A 26,129-nucleotide genomic window follows, 5' to 3' on the forward strand; every position below is an offset into this window, starting at 1 on the left:
AAAAAATGAGGGGGAGTCGGGGGGATAGTGTGAGGGTGTGGTCATTTATAAGATGATCTTTCAAAAAACAAAAAAAAAATTTAAAAAAAAATCCTTTTTTGTAGGGGGGGGGGGGGGGGGAATCGGGGGGGAGGGGGGGCATGGGTGATGGTTTGGGTGGAGTCTATTGTAGTATTTCAGGTAAGAGTTGTTTTGTCAAAGTATCAATCAAATCTGATCATAAATAACGAGTCATGGCAATTTTAGCAAAATTTAATTATATGACCTTGAGAGTCAAGGTCATTCAAAGGTCAAGGTAAAATTCAACTTGCCAGGTACAGTACCCTCATGATAGTATGAAAGTATTTGAAGTTTGAAAGCAATAGCCTTGATACTTTAGAAGTTTAGTGGATGTAAACACAAAATTTTACCATATATTCAAAGTTATGTGTCAACAAGAGATGTGTTTGTCAGAAACACAATGCCCCCTAATGTGCCACTTTTTTTGTTGTTGACCATTGACCTTGAAGGATGACCTTGACCTTTCACCACTCAAAATGTGCAGCTCCATGAGATACACATGCATGTCAAATATCAAGTTGCTATGTTCAATATTTCAAAAGTTATTGCAAAACTTTACTGTAAGGTTAAAGTTTTGGGACAGAATGACAGACAGACAGACAGGCCAAAAACAATATGCCCCCGATCATTTGATCTGGGGGCATAAAAAAGGGCCATAATTCTGTCAAAATGACAACCAGAGTTATGCAACTTGTCCTTTATAGTCCTCTTATGATAGTTTGCGAGTGTTCCAAGTCTGAAAGCAATAGCTATGATACTTTAGGAGTGAAGTGGACCAAAACACAAAACTTAACGAAATTTTCAATTTTCTAAGTATAAAGGGGCCATTATAAATTATGTCAAAATGCCAAACTGAGTTACATAACTTTGCCTGCACAGTCCCCTTATGATAGTTAGTAAGTGTCACTAGTATGAAAGCAATAGCTTTGATACTTTAGGAATACAAAACCTAAACACAAAACTTAACCAAATTTTCTAAGTATAAAAAGGGCACATAATTCTGTCAAAATGCACTCCAGAGTTATCTAACTTTGCCTGCCCAGTCCCCTCATGATAGTAAGTAAGTGTACCAAGTTTAAATGCAATAGCTTTGATACTTTATGAGAAAAGTGGACCTAAACACAAAACTTAACCAGAAGCCCACGCCAAGGTGATGACAATAGCTCATAATTTTTTTTCAAAAAATAGATGAGCTAACAACATAATTAACAAGAGATTGCCAAGCAATATGATCCCCTACAGGTAAAACTCCACTATTGTCAGTATTTTTTTATTTATTTTATTTGTTACCATAGCAACCAGAATTCTTGACGTAGGAACAAAATGAAACGGCGTGCATAATCTCCATATTGCCATCTATCCATGTTTTAAGTGTCAAGAAAAAATATGAGGAACTTTTTAAGTTTTCGCAGGATCCGGAAAAGTGTGACAGACAGACTGACAGACAGAGCGCAAACCATAAGTACCCTCTGGTTTCACCGGTAAGGGACAACAAGCAATATATGTCCCCTACCGGCTCCACTATTGTCAGAAATAAAAATTTGTTATATATGTGTTGGCACAACAACCAGAATTTTTGACGTAGGAAGAAAATGAAATGACGTGCATAATGTCCTATGCACGTCCATATTGCCATCTATCCATGTTTCAAGTTTCATGAAAAAATATGAAGAACTTTTAAAGTTATCACAGGATCCACCATTTTCAGCAATATTTCTATTTTCAGCAATATTTCTAGTCTATTTGTTGCCATAGCAACCAGAATTCTTGACGTAGGAACAAAATGAAATGACGTGCATAATCTCCATATTGCCATCTGTCCATGTTTCAAGCTTCATGAAAAAATATGAAGAATTTATAAAGTTATTGCAGTATCCAGAAAAGTGTGACAGAATGGCAGACACACAGAGCACAAACTATAAGTCCCCTCCGGTGAAACCGGTAGGGGACAATATACACAAATTTGATGTTGTTTGACCTTTGACTTTATAGCATAAACTTGACTTTGATGGTAGCCAAACAGTGTTTCTTTTCAACATTTTGGGCATTGGGCCGGGTTACTTAATATTGGGAAATATCACGTTCTTTTGGCTTAAATTGGGAAAATAATGTTGTTGATTTTATGCTTACAAGTACTTTGAAATTAAAAATAAAAGTGATTTCAATAGTGTGCTTTCTAAGGTTCAACTTATAGAGCTGGACTTGCAGTTAATTTACATGTTTAGACTTATTACACAAAAATATTCTTCTCTGGAAACTTCTTTTTCAATTGAGAATTTTTAGGTCCCATTTGGGAAATATATATACTTTTTTCCATTGGGAATGGGTCCCCCTACTATTGGGAATGGGTACCCCTACCGGACCAAAATTTGAACAAACAAGAGATGTGTTTGTCAGAAACAAAATGCCCCCTTCTGCGCCACTTTGAAGCCATAAATTTTACCTTTGACCTTGAAGAATGACCTTGACCTTTCACCACTCAAAATGTGCAGCTCCATGAGATACACATGCATGCCAAATATGTTGAGCATTTTTCAAAACCTATATGCAAAACCTAAACGCAAAGTGTGATGGAAAGACAGACAGACAGACAGACAGATGGACGGACAGACGGACGGACGGTCCTATCACTATATGCCCTCCTTTGGGGGCATAAAAAAAACTACCACATTTGAATAAGTTTTGTACAAAGTAACATATCAGCCCAGAAAAAAACGAAAAGCATAACTTTGAAAGTAGCAGTGTTGTAGCCAGCAAAACATTGTGTTTGTGCCCAGTTATTTTCAACATATTAATGCATGTTTAAGTTAGGGTTTAGATCAGACTTATTTTGATAATCAAGCGCTGTTCTTTACCTTTAACTTCAACGTCTTATCTTGCAATGACCTTGAAGCGAGCCACATGGTTATTTTGCGTTCAAAGTGTCATGTACTCAAACACAAAAGCAAAGCTAGTTTGAATTGTTGCAATGTCTGGGGAAGTTACAACCCAGACAGATTTCAGGACAGATAGTACACAGTGAATCCAATATAGCTATTGCCCACACACTATATTTATCAACAATATCTTGAACTTAGCCCCAATATGTGTACATGTATTACACAAATTTTAAAGCAGCATGGGTGATGATTGGATGACAACTGGATATGATTTAATAAAAGGGTCAGTTGTACATCAATGGCAACAAATTTTGGGATGAGTTGGTTGTTTACCAACCTTAGTCAGTGAGAAAAAAGCAACATGATGGCTATTTATCAAGTAAGCATTGCATACTTAAACCCATCATTTAATTTCTTGTAATCGTACATGTACATTATAGACTTCAGTCCAAGATTATACTCACAACAGATTCTGTGGAAGGCTGCATTTTTTCAAATGTCCGCACTATTTCAGCAACATTCTGCAAAAATAAATAATCTTGTTTAACCATTTAAGAATGAATGTTTTGTATACAGATTTTGAAAAATCTTAGAATCAACCTCTGTTCAAACAAATTTCAGAATAATTAAGAAAACAGGGCGGTCTGTAAGACAGGTTTGTGGTATATCCCGCCGAGATCCTTTTGACATTCAAGCGCTGACCTTGACATTTGAGGAAAGTTTCAATCCTTGAAAAACGAGAGGAGATATCCAATAGGTTTAAATACCGGGCATTCAAACTAAGGCTCAAATATTCAAACTACAAGTGTGACTTTGACCTTGAGTTGACCTGACTGTCCTATGCATTATGCCCAAATATATATTATGTCAGTACCATAATTACTTTAAATTGTCATTAATTGTAAATTTTGGACATCCTCTTTATTAGCAACAATACTTTTTTTATGACTTTTATTTTTGGACACCCCAATGTACCCTTATTGTTAATGATTCGTAAGTTTCCGACTGCTGGGTTTTATCAAAATTAATCTTATTTATGTTAATCCATGACACATTACACATGTTTTTTTCACAACCACCCGTACGAAATAATGGGGCGGATTCTGGGCGTAATTGGGGCGGAATTGGCTCGTAATGTAGGAATTACGCCCGTACAACTGGCGGAATGAGTTTTACGCCCGGAACTAAAATTATTTCTGGGCGTAATTCAACTGTTTTTTTTCCGGGCGTAAAAACAAATCCGGGCGTATTTTTATACTTAGAATTTGTATGATGGAGATTTGTGGACGGAATTTTGCACTTTGTTTCTTTCGTGGGGCAGAATTTCATTCTAATAAAATATTTGTGAAGACACATGACGAAATTTAGAACTCAGTAGTTTTTAAAGAGAGTATACATATAATATTGGACTTAGCAAATTTCTATGAAGCTTAACTTAATAAATTTAATTGAAACCAAAGTACTGAACAAAATATTACCAGTAACTGATAACTTAAATAAAAATATTTAATTTTATTTATACATTTGTACAATCAATGAACATTCATTATAGACACAACTATTTCAGTCACAGTAAAATTAATTCAGCATAAAGCTTTGATCTAATTTATGATTTTCATGTTCAGATTCTAAAACATATTTTGTAGTTTTTTTATACTTTATTTGTGAGAAGCTGAAAAGGAGACAGACTTGTGAACTTGTGATCATGAATTATACTCTTAGACTTTGCATTATTATTGGCAATATTGCTGGTAAAAAAATATTAGGAAATAACAATAACACATTTTAATTAAATATATTTTATCTATTGCTGACTTTTACAGTTTCTTTTACAATAATTGTAAGTCTGAGGGATGATCATGCATTAAAAATCTATTTGCACTTATTTTTTTAATTCACTCCTTTCATTCTTCTTCTTTTTGAAAATTTTGCTTTTAATAATTATTTCATAATTAAAATAATGACTGTAAAGTTTAATAAAGAACAAGACTTGGTAATGTTTTCATCATTTTAAGGTTTCCTTTAACATTAAACACACAACAGTCTAGTTTAATATCATCAATATGAATGCATTTTCTCTGCATGTTACTCTATTTTTTTATATATTTTTTTTTTTTTTTGTAGTAGTTAAGATTTCCCCAGTCTGAAAAGACCATAAACATACCAATGTTAATTTAATCTCAGATAAACACTGACAACCAGCTGAGTTGATCTCAGGTATTGTGCTGCCCATTCAATACCCTGAGTCACATCTGTACATGTTTATAAACCATCTGGGCTTATCAGGCTTCACCCCTGAAACATCACAGGGGCAGGTCCATACCAAATGTAGTCATGAAGACGCGGGAACGACCTGTAAATAACCTACAACAACACACACCAGGCTTCAGTGGATTGGTTCAGTGGTACAGGAAGTGAGTGGTAGAAGTTGCTGTTTGAAAAGAGCGGTTAAGCAAATTACTGAACTAAATTGTCAGTATAATGCTTTAGCAAAATGAGGACTAAACTGTAGTGAAAAAATGTCTTGCAGGGAGTACTGTGTCAAAAACAATTTGTATTTAATACACCACATAATGTGGAAATGAACAATAAGTTTGTTGCAAGAGGTTCAAATTGGCTCATGTTAAACTGTGATTTTGTCTCACCAAATTCGTGTGTTTTTGGAATACTGCAGAACAGCATAAAAGGTTTGTATTTTTACTCCTTCATTCCTCTATTATTTAGATAATTAACTGATATAATTGTATTTGTGTACTGTCCCAGTGGAAAATGTAAAAGGATGAATGAAAAGTAGACGGGCATCTGAAGGAAAAACAACAAAGTTTGAAACTAAAATGAAATACACAAATTTCTTTAAAATATATACACGGTGCCTATACCACGTGACTTTTTAAGATCTGTGTGGGGAGTAAAGTGTCAACAAATGCGCGACGAAGGTAAGATTTTTATGGATAACTTTTTTAATATGTCACCATTTTCAATGGGATAAAGTGGAGAGCCCGCTCATTCATGAGAGCTTTCTATAGGTATCATGATTTTATAAAACGAATAAGTATTTTTTCAGTAAAGTGCAACCGCGCGTTTGAACGGTTAGAAAAAGGTAGGATCAGTGTGGGGACATTATTTTATTATGACACAGAAACATCACCTCTGGTGAAATTAAGCAATAAACTTTATGGGCGGAGCTTACACTATATCATTTTGCATTCATTTTCAGGTTTCTGTTATGTATTTACGAAACACAATTCAAGAAAAATATTCTTACAGTAATATGATCTGTGTGGTATACGTTTTCAGAAGGATCTGTGTGGTATACTGTTTTTAAGTTTTTCAGTTCTATTCAGTTGTTTTTATAAAAAAACGCTTATCAAAAATGTATTTGAAACTGGATTTTTAAATGCGATAGTAAGTAAAACACATAATGGCTATACACTACGCTTGCACCGCTTGCTGAACTAATACATAACTATGATATACAGGCATGCTATACAATCCCCATCATAATATTAAAATCTTACAACGGAGCATCTTAAATTGATTACAATCCCATGCCTTCCTTAAATAAGTGTACACGTTATGTTATTGTATTAAATTCCATTTTTATGTGAAGTAATGTATTCTGTATATTATTTTAAATATTATATTTGCTTTAAGGTATGGTCCAATGCTCAGCTCCGACTGCGGAAAAATGTTGAAGACCAGAGCTGGATTATTGCGCCACATTATTTGACACGTTATTTGACACGTTAACTCTGGAAACTATTACTGCTGTGGGAAAGCATTTCAGGTAAGATTAAATACCTTAAAAATAGTTACATTTTTATACAGTTATACTAACAAAACAGATGAACGGATTTTCGAGAAACAATACAGATACAATATATCCCATCTCTCAGGTTATCATATATGTTGAAACATCTCAATAATCGTCAAATCGTTGGTAATTTAAAACATAACGAACGCGTGTCCTCTGATACTAACATTTTTGAAATAGTGTTCCTTACGCATTGAAATGTCACCTGATAAAAATAGCTTTTTTTTCTTCTCAGGATGCCTACAATCTTAGAGGGCTTCAAAGAACGAAGGACCCAAATGTCACATGTGTGTACAGTGCGGCAGGAGCTTTGCGGACAAGTACCTACTCGTGGCTCAAGAGAAAAGTGCAAAAAAGAGGGACTGGTGAAATGTTACCGCTGTGGGTTTGCAGTTAGGAGTGAGAATGACCTCAAATAGCACGACAAGACCCACATGTCTGACAAGTGTTACAGGTGTTAGGAGTGTTTCAAAACGTACAGACGCAAAACAAACCTCTCTCAACACGTGAGGACTTCACATAAATCCGTGAATACTGATTAAAAAGCAGAATAGTTTACAGTTAGTCTGTGTAACTTGAGTATCGTTTTACGTTATTTTATTCGTTGTTTTATTTTTAGATTTACTTTTCAAAATGATTCTTAAGTAATCCGAATTTGATTAGTTTGTTTTGTCTTTCGTTAAGTTCGTTTGTGTGTTTCTTTTGAAGTCCTTGTCAAATATTTGTGCAATAATTTGGATTTACGTTATTCATTAATATATCGCATCTGTGATTTGTATTATCGAATCTGTGATTCTTTTTTAACTATAACTTGATTAAAGTTTTGCGATGTTTTTTCGTTGATTTCAATTTTAAATACCGCTGTCAAAAGCTAGTTTGATAATCATAAGCAGCTAGGGTTTCTAATAGTAGTAATTTTCACGATTGCTTTACATACTTAACAACCTGCTTATACTTATTCTAGTCCGTGGTAATTGACAGTAAACGATGTATGATATGAGGTTGTGTATACAATACAATACTCCTTAATTAATTCGAAATACGTCTTGACATTCTTCACAGCTGCATCCCACCACAACACAAGAGTCGTACATATATAATCATTTAATATAATAATTAACGCTAAAGATAAGCATACACTTGTTACACTGAATACAACGACATAATTTATAACATGACATTATACAAACACTTGGCGAAGGATTGTCAATATCTGTACTATGTTATAAACTAATGCAACAATATGAATTCCATATATGAAAATAACACACATAAACACACACACTATATATATATATATATATATATATATATATATATATATATGTGTGTGTGTGTATTTACTAGTATAATCATTATTTTGTTTTCAGTAAATCATTACGGTTACTTTCGACTTTAAATAACAATAAAATAGAAAATAATGTCGAAAATGTAACATTTTTTGTCGTTTAAAGTTTCTTCACAATGATGCATGTCACTTTGAGCCACGAGTAGGTACTTGTCCGCAAAGCTCCTGCCGCACTGTACACACATGTGACATTTGGGTCCTTCGTTCTCAGAAGCCCTCTAAGATTGTAGGCATCCTGAGAAGAAAAAAAAAGCTATTTTTATCACGTGACATTTCAATGCGTAAGGAACGCTATTTCAAACAAGAGGGCCATGATGGCCCTGAATCGCTCACCTGACTCATTAAGATCAGATGAAAACTATGACCTCTATTGTCTACACAATGTTTTTCTATGATTTGACCTAGTGACCTAGTTCCTGACTCTAGATGACCCAAATACAATCCCAATCCAGATTTCATCAAGATAAACATTCTGACCACAGTTCATAAATATTGGATGAAAACTGTGACCTCTATTGTCAACACAAGGTTTTTCTATTTATTTGACCTAGATTTTTACCCCAGATGACCCAAATACAATCCCACCCAGATTTCATCAAGAATTCTGACCAAATTTCATAAAGGTTGGATGAAAACTGTGATCTCTAATGTCTACACAAGGTTTTTCTATTATTTGACCTAGTGACCTAGTTTTTGACCCCAGATGACTCAAATAAAATCCCAACCCACATTTCATCAAGATAAACATTCTGACCAAATTTCATAAAGATTGGATGAAAACTGTGACCTCTATTGTCTACAGAAGGTTGTTCTATTATTTGACCTAGTGACCTTGTTTTTGACCCCAGATGACCCAAATACAATCCCAAACCGGATTTCATCAAGATAAACATTTTGACCAAATTTCATCAAGATTGGATGCAAACTGTGACCTCTACTGTCTACACAAACAAATTGTTGACGAACGGACGCACGGACAAACGCAGGCACGCACAACGGACGCCGGACATCACACGATCACATAAGCTCACCGTGTCACTTCATGACAGGTGACCTAAAAATATGTGTCGGAGATAAACATGAACAGTTGTGGTTAAAATCCCATAGAAACAAGCGCTGTTTGTAAAACATGCATGCCCCCCTATATGGGCTATAAGTTGTAGTAGCAGCCATTGTGTGAATACGTTTTTTGTCACTGTGAATGGTGGTGGTGGTGGTGGTGGTGGTGGTGGTGGTGGTGGTGGTTGTAGTAGTAGTAGTAGTAGTAGTAGTAGTAGTAGTAGTAGTAGTGGTAGTAGTAGTAGTAGTAGTAGTAGTAGTAGTAGTAGTAATAGTAGTTGTAGTAGTAGTAGTAGTAGTAGTAGTAGTAGTAGTAGTAGTAGTAGTAGAAGTAGTAGTAGTAGTAGTTGGTAGTAGTAGAAGTAGTAGTAGTAGTAGTAGTAGTAGTAGTAGTAGTAGTAGTAGTAGTAGTGGTAGTAGTAGTAGTAGTAGTAGTAGTAGTAGTAGTGGTAAAAGTAGTAGTAGTAGTGGCAGTAGTAGTAGAAGTAGTAATAGTAGACGTGGTGGTGGTGGTGGTGGTGGTGGTGGTAGTAGTAGTACTAGTAGTAGTAGTACTAGTAGTAGTAGTAGAAGTAGTAGTAGTAGTAGTAGTAGTAGTAGTAGTAGTAGTAGTAGTAGTAGTAGTAGTAGAAGTAGTAGTAGTAGTAGTAGTAGTAGTAGTAGTAGTAGTAGTAGTAGTAGTAGTAGCAGTAGCAGTAGCAGATGCAGTAGCAGCATTACAAGACCAATACTTAAGAATGATCAAATGGGAAAGGTAACCTAGCACTGGCAGTAAATATGGGGCTCATTTACAGGTCAGATTTGGAATCTCTGCTGTAAAATGAGATTTTGAATGAATTAAAGGGAGGCAAATCTGTAATAAAAAGAACATGCATAAACCGTAGTTGTTTCCCTTGTTTGAACCATGCTAAATCCTTACAAGTTTGGAAAGAATTGGATGAAAAATTTTGACTTCATTGCATAAACACCATTTTCTCAATTCAAGGGGAGGTAATTCTGTACTTCATGGACCAATAATGCTCATTTTTTGTAGGGTTCGTGTCCTCATTGATATAAAGACACTGTGCAAATTTGGAAAGGATCGGACAAAAAATGTGGAAGATTTTTGAAAGTTTTCACAAAATAGGCAAAAACGAATAAACATGCAAAGTTCAACGAGCTCCTGCGGCCATGTTTTTTGACGAATCAAATTTCTTTGAACAACTTTTTCAGGGGAGCCCTCAAAGGTCATCCCTGTGAAATTTTTTGAAAATCTGATGAGCGGTTTCTGACAAGAAGATTTTTTAAGGTTTTTACCATATATGGTCATGGCGGCCATCTTGGTTATGCGATCAAATTTTTTTTAACAATTCTTTTGTCCCATGACCTAGGGATGCTCCACATGAAATTTAGTTGAAATTGGCTCAATGGTTTAGTAGAAGAAGATGTTTACAAGTTGTTTACAGACAGACGGACGGACGGACGGACGGACGCCGGACGCTGAGTGATCACAATAGCTCACCTCGAGCTATCGCTCAGGTGAGCTAAAAAGTTAGTATCAGAGGACACGCGTTCGTTATGTTTTAAATTACCAACGATTTGACGATTATTGAGATGTTTCAAAATATATGATAACCTGAGAGATGAGATATATTGTATATCTGTATTGTTTCACGAAAATCCGTTCATCTGTTTTGTTAGTATAACTGTATAAAAATGTAACTATTTTTAAGGTATTTAATCTTACCTGAAATGCTTTCCCACAGCAGTAATAGTTTCCAGAGTTAACGTGTCAAATAACGTGTCAAATAATGTGGCGCAATAATCCAGCTCTGGTCTTCAACATTTTTCCGCAGTCGTAGCATTGGACCATACCTTAAAGCAAATATAATATTTAAAATAATATATAGAATACATTACTTCACATAAAAATGGAATTTAATGCAATAACATAACGTGTACACTTATTTAAGGAAGGCATGGGATTGTCATCGATTTAAGATGCTCCGTTGTAAGATTTTAATATTATGATGGGGATTGTATAGCATGCCTGTATATCATAGTTATGTATTAGTTCAGCAAGCGGTGCAAGCGTAGTGTATAGCCATTATGTGTTTTACTTACTATCGCATTTAAAAATCCAGTTTCAAATACATTTTTGATAAGCGTTTTTTTTTAAACAACTGAATAAACTGAACAACTTAAAAACAGTATACCACACAGATCCTTCTGAAAACGTATACCACACAGATCATATTACTGTAAGAATATTTTTCTTGAATTTTGTTTCCTAAATATATAACAGAAACCTGAAAATGAATGCAAAATGATATAGTGTAAGCTCCGCCCATAAAGTTTATTGCTTAATTTCACCAGAGGTGATGTTTCTGTGTCAAAATAAAATAATGTCCCCACACTGATCCTACCTTTTTCTAACCGTTCAAACGCGCGGTTGCACTTTACTGAAAAAATACTTATTCGTTTTATAAAATCATGATACCTATAGAAAGCTCTCATGAATGAGCGGGCTCTACACTTTATCCCATTGAAATGTGTGACATATTAAAAAAGTTATCCTTAAAATCTTACCTTCGTCGCGCTTTTGTTGACATTTTACTCCCCACACAGATCTTAAAAAGTCACGTGGTATAGGCACCGTGATATACCGGTAGTAAGTACTTAAATTAACATTTCATTTTCAGATTATGTCATAGGATTAGGGAGAAAGGTTGCTGGTGGCATAACAAATTTTCCCTTCTCGGACCTTAAAAGCCACATCACAAATTGAAGAATTTGTTTGCAAGAAAGCAGTGTTGAAAAAAACATGTGAAAAATGAACTTTTTTATATTTGCTCTGTGTGCGCGCCCGGATGATGAGCACAAAGCAGTCCTTGACAAAGGAAAGCTGGATTTGTTGATAGGTAAATCACAATTTTACTATACAAGTTATTGTATTATTAGTTTGAAATAGTTAAGTTCAAAATAAAGATTAATTCGAATTATGCGATTAGTGATAGTCAGGGCTAGGCCTGTCAATAACAGAGTGTCTCAGTACCTTGCCGCACTAAGATCCAAACCTGCCCCCTTTGACCCCCAACATGTTTTTAATTGGTTCTGATCACATTATTTTACAGAATATTCAATGAATTTTCAATAAACAGTGAAACTAGTTATATCAATTAAAAAAATATTTTTAAATGAAAATGCATGTAATATTAAATAATATGGGCATATATAGCACAGGTTATTTGAAAATATTCCACAGGGATAAATATTCAAGCACGTTCAAAAGTGTACTAGTTGCCAAATTTGGACCCTGTCTTTTTCAAATCCTAGCTGGGGCCCTGGATTAGATAAAAAGTTTGAAAAAGCAATTAATTCTACATAAGTTGTAAACAGTATTTGCAATAGGTGAACTGTAGTTGTACTAAATATCAAATTGCATTTCAGATTATGACATAGGATGGGGGAGAATCGTGGACCTGAACAATACTGTGATAGAGAGGAACTCTTACTCAAAAAAGCAGTTTAAAAAACACATTCAATGTGAAAGAGTGAACTTTTTTATTTTGGCCGTGTATAAGAACAGTTTGTTTTTTAAAAAGTGCATGTCTATCAAATTATTTTGTATGTATATATATTGAATATTTTTGTTGTTTGTCTTTAAAAGCTACATTGTATCTTAAAAGTATCATCAAAATGCGAAACGAAAATGCGTACATTTTCCGCATAAGTTCCACATTTTTTGTGACATTTTTTGTGACTGCGGAAAAAATGCGGGGATTTTCAGCATTTGTTCCGCATTTGCAGAAGTATAAAATGGTGATCCATGTTTTTAAAATGTATTATCTTAAAATTAATATAAAGATACTATGTTAAATGTATTTTGTCATAATTTTGACTAGTTCTTAGCTAACCTGAGCACAAAGTGCTCATGTTGAGCTTTTGCGATCGCCTTTTGTTTTTTCAAATGGCCTGTCCTTATATGGGTATATGGGTATATTTACAATATGCATGTAATCCAATTTCCGCCCGGTATCTAAATTACGCCCGTAATCTAAGTTACGCCTGTAATTTTAACATTCCGCCTGTAATCTGAATTCCGCCCATAAACTGCTTTCCGCCCGTATTTTAAAATTCCGTCCCACCTCATTTACATATTTCGCCCGTTTTCCGCCCGGATTACGCCCGGAATCCGCCCCTCTTCTTAAAATCATATATAGAAAAATACGCCCAGAAATATATTTTACGCCCGGAATTTAGTTTGCGATTCCGTGCCGATTCCGGGCGGAACATTTCGTACAGGCAGACCAGTAGTAAAACATCAACACAGTTGAAATCAAAAAGTCAGTGGACCATCAGTACATCTGCTTTATTTGGGTAAATAGCTATTTGTACTTGATATAGGTTATGGTTTCATCCAACAGCTTTATGCAGTTGCAATGATTTTCATAAGAATACCAACAAGTTCTTCTTGTTGCATTCAATGGTTTTTGTGTGTATTACTTTTAGCAAAATCTGTTTACTGTCATTTAGTGCCAATTATGATACTCTCAATGATTTTGAAAATGATGTGTTTTCTTGGGTAATGCCTATTGAGCATTATGGATTAAGATATCTAAGCAACATGTTTCTGCTCAAAGTCTGCTGTGTGACAGTATATTATATCAGTTAGTTAACTTGCAGTTTCAATGCCTTGCCTTACAATTTACTAAATTGTGCTGTCACTGCCTTTCATGTTGTTTGTGTAGTTTGTTATATTTAATCTATACCCTTTGTATAATAAGCACTTTTCCATACAAGTTTTTATTAAAAGTGATTGTTGTTGTTTAATCATTTTTATTAGCTCGAGATTTTATAGGAGGGTATTATTCATGACATTGTGTATGTTGGTAGCTCACATGCAGAACCAGCTTCGAATTGCATTTGCAAACAGTTTGATCAACGTCAAGATCATTTTTACTTTAAATAGAAAAACTGTCATGCCGACCATGCTTGGAATTATATAATAATTTAAATTCATGCTTTAAAACAATTAAAAGCTGCTTAAAAGTATGGTCAAATTTAGTTTCATTTATCGTTGCTGTTGTTTTAATATACATTTTGAAATTAACAATTATGATTAAAACAAGCAAATTCGTGGAAGTGATATCCCCAGCCAAATAAAGTTTGTTTATGGACTGGTGCAAATCCCTTGATGTATGTTATCATCTTTAATTTATCATAGCAACCCCGACAAAAAATTCAACTCACAGAAATCTTAAATGTTTTGATATAATATTAAAGATCTCATTTAATACTGATCAGATCAGTTTGAATTATTAATTTATCTCTACTACACCCAAAGTAATGGTAATTTGAATCTTCGGAAAAAATGCCATTTTGGGGAAAATTATGCCTATTAAAAGCGTTCACATTTTGTGTCGATTTGCGAACCCGCTTTCTATAAAATTTGGCTTCTTTTTTCTGTATTATTTTTTCTATACATGGTATCATATTGAAATTTGGCATACTGATGGCATTTTCCCTGTAGATTTCAATAAAAGCATTGATTTGTTGATCAGAAATTGATATAGTACCCTAATTTTGAATTAAAAAGTGCCAATTTTATAAAAAAAATTGTCGAGGAGCATAACACCACAATATATTCGTTGAAAGTATAAAAATCTTTAATAACTTAACTAAGTCTTACCACATTCAACAAACTAACTGCAATAATGTCAAGTGTGTACAAAAGGGAAAATTCAATAAAACATTTCAATACTACAATACATGACATTTAAAGTATACACAATTTCTCATAGTAGTTCCTTTTTGTACAGTTTGTATGATGCTTGATATTTCTCATGTTTGGAAAACAGCCGGCCATTGTCTTCCAGTTTCACTCTTCAAACAATCAGGAACCATCCAGTCTAGAATTAACTCAAATTTTACACTTTGGATATCTGCTCGCACTGACAAAACAAACACTCCTTTTTGTCTACATGCTGTCATGAAATTCACTTTCATTTCATTGCCTTCTTTTTTTACAACACACCCAGGGTACCAGTTGTTACAATTTTTAGCATAGGTGCGTTTACGCACCTATGCTTATGGTATATACCACATTTCGAAAATCCACATTGATCGGTTGCCCTTTATGAAGCCTTACCTGATCAAAAATCAGACGAAATATCTATTTAATTTAGTATATGGTCATTCTTACAATTTTTTTTTTGGAAACGTTTTTCTAACGTTTTCTTCCAAGAATATTGCTGACACCGTTTTTAGTGAATTTTTCTAAGACCGTTTTATGTCAAAAAATCTTCTTATAACATAAAACAAATTTCGTTCGTAAAACCATTCTATCTGCACTATAAATCTCAATCTCCTACGCAGTGGCCTCCCTTATACTAGAAGTTACTGACCGGGCGAAGCAAGGGAAGTAACTGCTGTGAGGAGTTTCTATAAAAATCTGCATTCAGAAATCTGTATTCAGAACTCAATCTGTTGTGCACGTCTGCATCTAACGCTTATCACAAGTTTTACGACAAATTCTTGACGCAGACGAATAGGGTAGCGTCTATTTTCATTTGTGAAAAGAATAGTTCGATACAGATCTGTCCGTGCTTAAATTTTGAAAGGCTTGGGTAATTATTTTTCATAAGCGTTTCAAACACTGATGTAAATGGAAAGATTATCTATTTAAAGAGTCGGTAATTGTTTGAAATTATTGATTTGAGAAATTCGCGGATGGCGATATCGAACTACATTATACCACGTGACGCCATTCTTCCCTGTATCTTGCACCTATGCATTTAACGCCATCGGCGCTCTCGTACAGTTATGTAGTCTTCTCCTGATACAGCACAGACCTTCTAAATAGAGGGTGGCATAAAGGTTAAGGGGTGAAAAAACTGTACAAAGGTGCTCAGTTGGGTATTAATTCAAAATTATTTACATTGCAAGTGTTTCTAGATGGATAAGTGGTACAATGACAGCCACTGGAGTAAGGATTTTGAAAACTTCTACTGTGGCTGCCTCATGTACCGGGTATATGGCATTATGGGGAGGGAGGGAATTCAATTGTTTGACTGTTCTTGGGTATAATAGGAATTTATTGTCTATTCAGGTTTGTATGTGTCTAAAGCATTGGTTACTGATGAGTTATCATGAGTATGGATCAGCAGTCGACAGGAACAAGAAGAATATCAGGAGGAATGATGGCAACTACATGGTGGATAATTGTATACAGCATGATGAGGCGGAATTTTGTTCTGCATGTTTCAAGTCATTCTCTATAATATTTATAGTCTGAAAGTCGTCAAGAAAACAACTTTCCATATCTTCTGATTTGCATCATTTTTATCGGTTGAATATTTCAATAACAATTTCATTTGTCAATGTACTGGATTTTTTCAAATTGCTTGGTTATGTCTTATTATGGAATTGCAGCAGAGTCCCACATCCTTGCAGAAGGCACCTGGATACTCTTACACCTTTATCACAACCAAACACACTAAAAAAATAACAAAACATACCAAAAAATAAATTTTTACAAATAAAATACATATAAAACATAATTTTTGTCATTATCCTTCATTATTTGACATCTTTGCAAAATCTGGAGAAATGGTAAGAACAAGATTAATAAAATTTTAAGTTCGTACCCAATTCAAACAATCCATTATTTTACGTAAATACTTTTAGAAAAACGCAGTTATTGATCTATTACGATTTAATTTGTTATTATCAACCATTTCAATGCGTTTATAAGAGGTATGCATCTCACGGGACTGTTATATTTATTGATATAACTTAATTATTACGCGTGTTTTTCGTGTCAAAAAAGCGAACATTGCCATTAATGCGAAAAGCTGGTTTTAATATTTATAAAATATTATTTGAACATAATTCAAACCAAATAATTTCGAAAATGATCATAACAAACCTTTTCTTTTGTTTTCTGTAGAGTTAAAGCGAGTATGGTTTAATTAATTCAGATCGCCACAAACGATAACGATTAGCGAAGCAAAACAAAAATGGCGCCGAGGTCAAATTGTATAAATGCTCGTCTTTGTTTAAAGATGCGGGTACCTTATTCTCATTTGCGGAAAATAAATTTGGTATCAAAATTTAAGTTAGACTTTCTAGTTTTTATAACTATGTTCAAAATTTTGATCGGTCCATCGGAAGTAATTTAATTTATCGTCAAAGTCGGGTACTATTTTCTCGGCGTAGGGTGGTCCTATGTAAATTTTGAATGCATTGTAGTAAAGTTCATTCAGTCGTGAACAAGATGATGTCAATCTCATAAATATTCATGATGTGTAGAATATCCGCATTTGAATTGTAAACACACACATGTTTATGCAAGTAGTTTGAAAGTCGGCATTACGCGATAGTGATATTTCTGTCCTGAATTTGTTCAATTAACAACATATTTACTTATCATCCTGAAATAATAATAAAATGAATTTTATATGAATAGAAAGATTTAACATTTTTCTTTTAATAACTTTTTTATTATTTTGATTTATATAATAAAATAATGGTTTTATTGATCATTTAGTAAGAGTGGTATTGGTTTTTTCCGCTTTTCTCCCATTGAACTGATAAGGAATCGGCCATTATCGGGGTTGCTATATTGAAATCTTGTAGCGTATCTGAGATATAGCCCTGAAAAGTTACACAATACAAAAACAACAAAGGGCTATAACTCTTATTTAAGATAGTGTAGGGTTATGGATGGTAGAAACAAGAGCTGCGTTTGTGAAACACAATGCCCCCTACTGCGTTTTGAAGTTCCACAGCAGCAATTTTAGAGAAAACAATTGCATAATTTTAGAGAAAACAAGGCCCATAACACCCCAGGAAACCCGATACCTTGTGATCAGCGTGATACCAACCGAGCAGCTTTGTCAACTTTAGCGTGAACATACATAGGGTAAGTAAATTGGAAAAATTAAAAAATGTTCAAAGTCCAATTTCAAACAACTGTGTATTAACATTGATTACAAAGGTATTGGCCTACATGTAGAAAACATCCTGACAAATTTTCTTTAAAAATGAGCGAAATGTGGCTTTCTGAAGTAGAAGATCGGGAAAAATGGGCCATTTTCAGGCATTTAAGGGAGAAAAACTGCTTTAATTTGCAAGCCACTACAATAATAAAAGGATTTACAGGGGTTTTTCAGCACTGTCTGCGCCTCCGGGAAACAGAGGCATTCCCAAAGCAAACAGACCCGTTCCCAATCGAATTTTGATTGCATTTTTCCCAATTCCAAAAAATTAAATCTTCCAAAATCGTTAAAAGTAAACATAATTTTTATCAAAAGAGTGACTTCCCTTCATTCGCGACGTAATAAAGCCTTTAAGGACGCAGATTTTTTGGTGTATTTGCCGGATGCATTTACTCAGCGATGACGTTCGAACTGTTCCGCATTATACAAGAGTATATAGAGCCGCACGATACACATTCTATACCATATCTGTAGACGCTTATTTTCAATCATGGTTTCGCACAATAGTAAATATTACATTAAAAAAACACAAAAATAGACGCTAAAGGATGTGTAACGATATCATCGATATTTTCGAAACGCTCAGAATCTTCCGAAATTACTGCCACCAGTAACCCTGAACAGACAGGCTCGGACGATACGCAGCAAAATGTAACAGCAACAGAAGTAATGCCAGGGCCGTCAATCACAAAATCGGCAACTGAATGCTCAAAGCCTTGTAAGAAAGTTGTAGTTCAATCGTCATTTAATACATTAAAGTATGAAATGAAATACCCATGGCTCTATTTTAGCTCAGCCAAAAATGTTGCTGTAACTTGTGTTTGGGCAGTGTTTGTTTTGCATGTGTTTATATAAAGAAAATGGTTAAACCACAGACTTATTTAAGCATGATTAATTCATTTTTTTTCCCCCAAAATGAGCCGTTTCAAGAAATAAAAATTCCCAAAATGGGCAATATGCGATAAAAAATTCCCAATTTGGTCAGACTCCTTTTCCCAAAGAAAAAACCCTGATTTATACAAACTTACACATGTCTGCCATAATCTCTCAGCAGGGTTTCTCCAGATAACTATTTCTTGTGGAGAAATTTGCGTTTTTAATAACCATGTTGGGAAAACATGGATACCATCTGGAGAAGAATAAGAAACCTTGTGTGAGCAGCAACTTTATAATTCTTTTTCGTGGCAAAAACCTAATTTCCAGTCATTTTGTTGCAAATTTCTCCACAAAAAATAGTTTTCTGGAGAAACCCTGCTGAGAGGTTATGGCAGACATGTGTAAATTTGTATAAATCCTTTTATTATTGTAGTGGCTTGCCAATTAAAGCAGTTTTTCTCCCCTAAATGCCTGAAAATGGCCAATTTTTCCCGATCTTCTACTTCAGGGAGCCACATTTCGCTCATTTTTAAAGAACATCTGTCAGGGTGTTTTGTACATGTAGGCAAATACCTTTGTAATCAATGTTAATACACAGCTGTTTGCAATTGGACTTTGAACATTTTTAATTTTTTCCAATTTACTTAACCTATGTAAGTTCACGCTAAAGTTGACAAAGCTGCTCGACTGGTATCACGCTGATCACAAGGTATCGGGTTTCCTGGGGTGCATAAGTTAGCCAAAATCAACTGACCAAAACGAAGCTCACAATTCATCTGTAAGTCATGTAGGTAGACTCAAGTACCAAAAATCAGCTCAATATCTGAAAGCTTTGCGTAAAAAACTCCGGCAAAAAGGTTATAATACAGACAATGTCCAAGTCCAAGGCCCATACTTTCGCCAAAAATCAATGGACCAGAATGAATTTCACACTTCATCTGTAGGTCATGTACATAGAATCACATACCAAAAATCAGCTCAATATCTGAAAGCATTGCATAAGAAACATCCGGAAAACGGAAAAATATTACATCCCTTGTCAAAAATGATCTGTACCTGCCAAATGATATATAACAAGAGATTGCCAAGCAATTAAATAATGGTCCCCTACCGGTGAAACTCCACAATTGTCAGATTTTTATATATATATTTGTTTCCATAGCAACCAGAATTCTTGACGTAGGAAAAAAAAAAAATGAAATGACGTGCATTATCTCCATATTGCAATCTATCTATGTTTCAAGTTTCATGAAAAAATATGAAGAACTTTTAAAGTTATCACTGGATCCAGAAAAATGTGACGGACTGACGGACTGACAGACTAGACTGACTGACTGACAGACAGAGCGCAAACCATAAGTCCCCTCTGGTTTCACCAGTAGGGGACAAAAATTATCTTCCTTTATAGCTTATTACTTCTCTTGGCAAAAATTTAGATCAGTCAAAGGCTTGTATCTTCGTCAAAAATCAACGGACTAGCATGAATTTTACACTTCATCTGTAGGTCATGTAGGTGGAGTCCATAATGGGATGTAGGTACCTTGTTGGTATACGAGTCCACTGTGGACTCATATACCAACAAGGTACCTACATCCCAAATATATAAGAGATCGATCAAATATGGAAGGCGCTATGCGAAACTGTAACCAAAGTGTAAAAATCTATTTTTAGCCTCGGTGACCTTGACCCCTGTGACCTCAAACCTCATCAAAAGGTAGAGGTCCATGCAAGGTACCTACATAATGATAGTACATGCCAAATATGTAAGAGAACGGTAAAATATGGAAGGCGCTATGAGAACCTGTAACAAAATTGTGACAGAAAAATCTATTTTAAGCCTCGGTGACCTTAACCTTGACCCCAGTGACCTTAAACCTCATCAAAAGGTAGAGGTCCATGAAAAGTACCTACATGCCAAATATGTAAGAGATCGGAAAAATATTGAAGGTGCTATGAGAAACTTTAATAAAATTGTGACAAAAAAATCTATTATTAGCCTCAGTGACCTTGACCTTAAACATCATCAAAAGGTAGAAGTCCATGCAAGGTACCTACATGCCAAATACAGTCGAAACTGACCTAACGGCCACCTGAATTTACCAGTCACCTGCAGACAACGGTCAGTTTGGAATCCCCCCGACGAAAAGCACTCTATATTTCACTTGAATTTAACGGCCACCTGTCCATAACGGCCAACGGCCACTATATTCCACTCCGAAATTCATGTTTTACCTGAAATCAACGGTCACGCGTCAATCGTCTCGAGTTGCGAAAATTTAAAACACAGCACATCATTTGTCCGTCTATTTTGCGGTTAAAGCGTCTGATAGCGGTAATTGTCTTTGATATCATAAAGCGGCCCACTGCGAGTCAACAAACCATAAGGTGTTGAGACGGTTTGTTTTCCGGGGATAATTGTGGGAGTATCTTCAAAAGAAAATATGTCAGAGTTTGTGACACGTTTAAAGTAATTATTGCTAATTAAATGACCGCTAATTAGTACATTGTACTTACAACATTGAGTATCAATTTGATAATAACATTTTCGGATCATTCTTTAAAAGAGTCTCGCATTTTAGACTTGTTCTGACGTGACGTCAACGGCACGTGAAAAGCTTCATTTACTGAATTAACGAGATGCATGAGTAAACAATTATACCAGCGTTGATAAAGTCATTTCTTTAGTTTAACAATATGAAATTAAATCAATCTATAAGATATTATTCTGTATTATTCAATGTACATACGTAAGTTATTTCTGTTATTATGCTTAGTTAACGGCAATGAGCCTTTGTTTTACACTGTATGCAAACGACTGGATGGGCTAACGACATAGCAATACTACCAACTGACCAACCATCTTATGATTGTGATCCGAATTCAACGGTCACCTGTGGACAAACGGTCACTTTGGTCATTTCCCTTGACTGACCGCTGAATTCAGGTTTGACTGTATGTAAGAGATCGGAAAAATATTGAAGGCGCTATGAGAAACGGTAAAAAAAGGAAGGAAGGAAGGAAGGAAGGAAGGAAGGAAGGAAGGAAGGAAGGAAGGAAGGAAGGAAGGAAACTGGCAACTATATGCTCCCCATAGTGCAGCTACATATGAAGTTTCAATGTTGTAGGTGGAAGCACTTTCATTTTAGAACCACTGTTCAAAAGGTTGACCAAATGTTAAGGTTTTAGCACGACGCGGATGGCGGAAGACACGACGAGCTGGCTATGACAATACCTCGGGTTTTCTCAGAAAACAGCCAAGCTACAAATTATCGGTAAGCATATTTTTGAATGCGGAAATGTGGTCTCCTTTTGTTTCAAAACAAGGTAAATCTACAGCATGGAAAAACATTTTTTTTAAATTTCGATTTTATTTCTGAACTTTTAAACACTGTCTGTCCTCAATCATGATGAAATTTAACATGAATCAGTTCTACTTCATCAGTTAACTGTACAGCGTGACAAACATAATAAACAGAATATGCATATGAATCTGATTATGCACAGATTGACATATAATTCAAATAATGTTTCCATTTTTGGAATGATAATCTTGTTAAATGTTTTTCCTTTGCGAGTAAACTGACCTTGAAAACGCTCATTTCTGTGACGTACTTTCACTGTGCAGATTTCTAATACATATTTGTTGTCTGTATCTTAACAGTATTGTAAATTGTTAATCGACACACACATTTCATCAATCACTACTAGTAGTACTAGCTATATGATGTCTGGTGTTACTTTGATCGCTATTTGTCATTTTACGTCAAGAATCATTATGTCTCGCCATCTTGGGTAATGATATTTGCAACAGCTGTGCATAGAAATGTAAAGTAGTAAATAACCTGCTAGATTTGCAAACCAATAGTAAAGTTAGTTGTTGTTTGACATGATCCAATGGTACTTATGCTATGGAATTATTTCTGTATTTAATCTATTTTAAGTTCTGAATTTTGGGGGGAAAGTTTGGTCAGATTAAAAAAAAGTTACTTTGTAAATTTCATGTGAAACAATCGCATGCAATACATGTTGTGTTGAACATAAGAATTATGAAATCCCAAAACATGAGAAATACGCTACCCTGGCTAGTTAAGACAATTTAACAACTGCCTATACAATACAGCACAATACATAAGCGACGCATAAACATGATAAAGGCTTACCGCACTTCTTTCAGGTCAGTCAAATAAACCTAATTAAGTGAATTATGTCTGATTATTTTATTGCGTTGAAATTTACAACACATTCTTAATTCAAGACAACATATGAGATGTATTACAATATATAATCAGCATGAATATAAAATTGCATGTTAAGGTCTATCAGACAAAAAGAGCTCAATTTGTGGCTAAAATTGGGCAAAAAAAAACAACACAGTTCGTATAAAATATATTGGTGTACTTTTTTACATGATAAGGCCACGACTTTTATATTTCTTGGTTTACAAAACCGCCGACCCTAATTTTTGGAAAATGGGAAAAAAAATAAAATCGGAAAATCGTCTTTTTTTTAAATATTTTATTCCCGACCGCACTGCAAAACGAGCGAAACGAGAAAAAAAATCGATCTGGTTTGAGTACGGTTGCGAATAAAATCAAGTACGTACAATCACCGATTGGTTCACATATATTGCAGAGATCGGGATATTTTTCAATGTGACACATTATGTACCAGTCCTTTTATGGGCACTTCTCAAAATTTATTTCGGGTAAAAATTACAGACAATAAGAAAATCAGCGTCAGTAAAATGTCGACCCCATCAAAATTTATTTCCGAGTCTGTGACGCAACTATATTGTTTAACATGTTAATTATATTAAACAAACCCGATATTATAGTAGATAAAAAGTATTTGATAATTAGTATAAATAATCCAATAAAACACTGCCATTATTTACGATATATGTGTTTAGGAATTTTGTTTCAATGCTTAGGGCCGAGTAATTTCGGCAAATCGGAACTCAACTTGCGTAAAACACTTGCTCAATTAACAGTTAAACTTCGCCTCCGTTCTCTGCAAAAGATTCGAAGGCGGAGCTATGCACGTGCTTTTATTAAATTGGAGGATTGCAATTGAGAAACAAACACACGATTGGTTCGGCATGTTGATTGCTAGACAAAGGAAGCCAATTTTTTCGGCGCGAAATTTGTCGCTTTATTGCTTCCGACAGAAAGCGGCTTTCCTTTGATGACGTCAAACTGTCAATTCACACAGGCTGCACATTTTCGGAAGACTTTAACTGACTCCTTGTTTACAATTTCAGTAAACAAAAACACTTGCTAACATTAAACTTTGGATTAAATTATCAAAATAAAGCAAAAGCGAAGTTGACAAATATGATTAAATTAATTCGCGTCAGTTCAAATAAGACGTTTTGCTTTGTAAATCAACGAGTTTTCATGACAACAACAACTTTGACAAACATTACCGCGACGACGCATGGATCGATCTACCTCGATTTTTTTTCATGCACGATCTCATAAGTCGAGTAAGAGCAAACACATACCAGGTAATTTGTGTATGAGTAGTTTATCTTATATAAGATTTATGCAACGGGCATCGCATTGCGTAATGGTGCGCATCGAATTATGGAAATGAAGCGCAGTTTTTCGTTTTAATGGGAGAAGAACGCATGTCATGTAACGGAGTGTTTAAAATTGCCTGATGTTACAAAAGGTGCTTTTAGGACTCATTTCATTTGAAGATATAGATGTGTTTTATTGCATAATTTGATTTTTTGTCTCTGTGTTAAGGTTATAAAAGATATGTTGTCTTTGTTCTGATGTTATTAGTATTAACTTTTTTTTCCAATGATGTTTTTTTTTTTTTTTTTTTTTTTTTTCGACCGCCCGATGGACCATTTTCAAAATAATTTTTGTAAACCAATAAAAAAAAAAGTCGTGGCCTAATTACCTGACACTTGTCTGTATGTTGCTCACACTTAGCATCTTTTTTGACAATGGGCAAAGAACAACTATGATCACTTCCGGTCTGGATGTCGCCTTTTTCCAATCTACAACACATCACAACCATTTATATAACAAGAGTGCAGTGATGGCCCTGAATCTCTCATCTGAAGTATTTGTACCAGTAATAAAGTTACATGCAGACAATGATAGACTAATTGATTTTACAATTTGTAATAGTATACTAAATTTCTCTTTTTTCCGTATATATTGTCTTTCAAATCACATTAGTAGGGATTATTTTTTAACCCCATTAGGCAATATCTCAGAGATTTATGCTTACTACTTAGGTACATAAGGAAACCTGCATTGCCCACTACTGGACCAGCTTTTTTTTATTAACGAATTTCTTAAGCCACTTTATACATGGTCATTCTAATATTCCTGTGAATAAATTTGAAAATCTATCACTGGATTCTAAGATTTTAGATAAAACTCTTTACAGCAACATAAAGTGAACAGCCCTGACATGGGCACCCAAATTTTTTTTAACTCATTTTTTTTCAATTTAGATACATTGACCTGTATCTTAGCTCAACTAGCTGTTTTCAGATGGAATCCCATGCAAAGTATTAGGGATGGGAATGGTATCCAAAATCGGTATTCAGATAACCGTATCAAGTATCCGAATATATCCAGATATCTGTATACTTTTTTATGTTAACTACAAACGACTACAACCAATATTACTACAAAAATCACAACACTATGAAAATGTTATTAAGCCCTTTACATACAGTAATGAACAAAATAGCACAGTTATATGATTTGTTAATTGAAATTATTGTATTCAGAAGAAAACTATTAAAGGCGCAAAATACTTTAATTCATAACAAAATCATTGTAAAACTGAAACAAGCTTCAGCAAGCTACGATATACACATTCTATTTTTATTTAACATGGGTTTAGAAATTCACCGGACATCCGCAGTACTCAAAGATTGTTTATGCAACACTAATTAAATACAGTGCTTTATTTATATGATGTTTTACAATGGTTAAATATTGATATTGACCAATTGAAACAAGGATATCAGTAAAACTGAAGGATGCTCCCCAATGATGCTTTGTCGATATATGGTTTAATTGTGTGGAAAAACGTGTGACCTTGAGAATATCTATTATTAGCCTCAGTGACCTTGACCTTCA

At 34.6% G+C, this 26,129-nt stretch overlaps 1 protein-coding gene across 2 annotated transcripts in view; it reads left to right on the forward strand.

Moving 5' to 3' along the window:
• LOC127848789 (uncharacterized) overlaps nucleotides 1-26,129 on the forward strand; it is a 129,141-nt gene that overhangs the window by 61,474 nt on the left and 41,538 nt on the right. The gene's annotated exons all lie outside the window — the stretch shown is intronic.

The sequence above is a fragment of the Dreissena polymorpha genome, chromosome 10 (genome assembly GCF_020536995.1).
Source record: "Dreissena polymorpha isolate Duluth1 chromosome 10, UMN_Dpol_1.0, whole genome shotgun sequence".
Taxonomy (NCBI): Eukaryota; Metazoa; Mollusca; class Bivalvia; order Myida; family Dreissenidae; genus Dreissena; species Dreissena polymorpha.